Here is a 3350-nt window from a genome sequence, read left to right as displayed (position 1 = left end):
GAGATCGGAACTAGGCTAGCCTGCTGCACTTCCACCTCCTCCTCTTCTATTTTGGTCGAGTAGCTACTCCATCCATTTTTTGTTTTGACAGTACTCTGCAACACCTCTTGCATGTGCTCTTGTTGTGGCTTCTCTACTACAAGATGTTGCATCTAACCTATTGTACTTGTTGTATATGCTCTACTACAACCTATTGCATCTACACTACTATACCTAGTACTCTTTTGCAAGCTCCTTGCTTGTCGTACTACACCTCCTATTCTTCTACAAACTCTTTTCTCTATCTTAGCTGCTCCACTACAAAATCTCTATTGCAAAATTCTTGCTTCAGTACACTACTAGAAGGCCCTTGCTGCACTACTACTACTATTCTACAAGCTCCTTACTCCTACAGCTACTATACTAAAATATGCTTAGTCTACTATGCATGCGCTTTCTCCCTAATATGTTGTATCCCCCCCCCCCTCTCTCTCTCTCTCTCTCCTTTTCTACAATTCTAACACTACTTTCTGTCTCTATCCATCCATTAAATAGTACCTCTTATAATGAGATGATTCCTCTATATCACTACCATAATTTTCAATGATATGCTTCCGCTTTGTTACCTCCTTTAAGGAAAAATGCACTTGGTGAAGCCTTTATTATGTTGTCAACTAGCTTAGATTCCACAGTTCCATAGAAATGCTATCAACTCATTAAAACTTGTTGAAATTTTAAAAAGACATCAAAGAGGACATATAAATCAAGCTGATAACTTTAGTGCCAACCATGCATGAAACGTTCTATTACAAACCAATGACCTTAAAAGTTTTGGCACAAGAGATACAATCTTGTAAGATTGATGAGCTTAACAAAAGTGTAAAATGACAACATGGTCACTCGATCTACCCAAAATTAAATTCATGAAAACATGTGTGGAGTCATGTTATTTGGGCAAAACGATTGAAAGGCAAATTTAGAAACACAAGATTTTGAGGTATACAAGACTTAATTCCCTTAAATGTACAAGGATATGCACACACGAAAACCCTTAGTGATTCAATATCCATTGATTTTCTTTGAAGTCGTCAAAGATAAATAAATTCAAAAAGCTCAAATCCATGGTTGAAATTAAACAAGCACAAAAAACAAAATGCTCAAAGCAACTAGAGACGATGAATATATGTCAATCGCATTCCTTAATTATTGCAAAGACAATGGCATCAAAAGATAGCTCAAATGTGTAGACACTCGAAAACCAAACATTATAACACAGAACGCTTGCCAACAGTGTAAGAGCAAATAATATTTACTGATGTGTTATTTGGCAAAAAATATGAATATTGCAAATTGTCTGTTAAATAGATTACCAAGACAATTCCCAAGGAGTATGACATCATACTTGGCATACATTGATTATAAATCAAAGATTAACCATCACAAAATATTTGAATGCACAATATATGCACATAATCAAGATTGAATGCACAATATATGCACATAATCACGATGATCGCATGAAAAAAACTTGATATCAAATCAAGAAAATGCATCATGGTAGGCTATAATGAACATGGTAAAGCCTATAGGTTGTGTGATCTAGCCATTTAAAAGTTCATTCTCCTATAAATTGCAATCCAACAGTAAGTCTAAAACTTTTGTGGCACTTAATGCAAGATAGAGATACATGTGAACTTATGCACCACAAAGGCTCACTTATGCACAAAAAGGATTATTAAATCAAAAAATTATGCTCTTATAACAACCACCATGTAGATAGAAGAGACAATGTACTTCAAAGAGTATAAATATAAAAGCTAGAATGACAATCAATAGTGAATGAGGAAATAAATGCATGGTAAAAAAACCACCTAAAGAGAATTGTGATTTAGCAACCAATAAGAAAGCCACATCAAAAAAATGAACATAAAAAGCAAGGTCTAAGGCAAATGGTACCTTTGAACGATACAAAGCCAGACTTATAGCAAAAGCTTTTGAACATAGACTATGAGAAAATCTATGCACCACTTGCTACGATAGATTCCATCATACTTCTTCACTGGCAACTAATAATAATTGAATATCTATCAACTTAATACAAAGAATGCTCTTGAATCCGACCCTACTTGTCCAAGTTCAAGGTTGACCCTACTTGTTGTCAATGCCATGCAACAGTTGAGTCAGTTCAACATTGCCCCTGGGAGTGCAAATAGGCGAGAATGATCTGTAGGGTGTTGATTTTTGGCATATTTCATAGAGCACCCTCCTTCATGACTTAGGGATTAGTGGCATGGTTATCTCTCACTGGCCCCTCAGGTGTTTTTCGAGGGATATGACTCAAACTCAACCTTCATTATACAACAACACTCTATGGAGTCTTGTTCTCTCCAAGATGTTCCCTTTACTCCTTTCAGAGCTGCTCATGCCTCGATGGACACATCATGAAAGATTCTGGCTAGCATTGCACCGTGGGATATTTGGGAGACCAGATGTACGGAGGCAATGGAGGGTTCCCAGGTTCACCCCTCCCAATCTATGGCTAGTATATGAACGGATACTATACACACATTAGTAGCCATCTGAGAGATCATGCAAAGCAACTACTGCCAAGAGAGGTATTTTTTTCAGAGTTCGGAGAGGATCTCCTGTCTTCTCTGAGTCTCCTTCAAGGTTGAGGTGGCACTTTCAACCTCCACCTCGGATTTTTGTTAGCTCGTTTTAAGCTGGGTTTTTTTTCTCATGCATGGCATGAAGTACTCCCACATTTGAGCTTACTCTTGCGGTTTTCATTCATACTTAATGAAGTAATCTTTTTGGGGAAAAAAGAATGCTCTTAAATGGATACCTAAATGAAGAGTTCATCCACCACAAGGCTACAATATCAAAGAGAAAGGAGATATGCCTACTTACGAAGAGTTTATATGGATTAAAGCAAGTGCCCAAGAGTTTTGGTATGGCAAAATTACTGAAAACATTGTAAATCTTTGATACACAAAGCCCAATGTAGATCATGCATTATACCACAAAGTTCAAGGGGAGAACATTACCATTGCATTTTTTGAATTAGTACAAGAAGTAAATTTGACTTCACTAGCAACCTCAAAAATTACCTATTGTCATAATTTGACATGAAAGCTTTGGGTTTAATGCAGTATCTTTTAGGCATTGAATTTCAGAGAGATGCAAAAAGCACATTCATGAGTCAACACAAGTATGTTGATGTATATTTTAGTTCCATATTTAGATTGCAAGATTGTGGTAACCCAAATGGATTAAATGGATTAGATCTTAGACTCCCAAAGGAAGAACTCACACCAACAGTAAATGAAAGGTACTATAGATACTGACAAAATAAGTCCTTTTTGCACTCG

The sequence above is a fragment of the Dipteris shenzhenensis genome, chromosome 9 (genome assembly GCF_047967505.1).
Source record: "Dipteris shenzhenensis isolate YYH24624 ecotype China chromosome 9, Dip_SZ_1.0, whole genome shotgun sequence".
Lineage (NCBI taxonomy): Eukaryota > Viridiplantae > Streptophyta > Polypodiopsida > Gleicheniales > Dipteridaceae > Dipteris > Dipteris shenzhenensis.
This window is presented reverse-complemented; position numbering follows the sequence as displayed.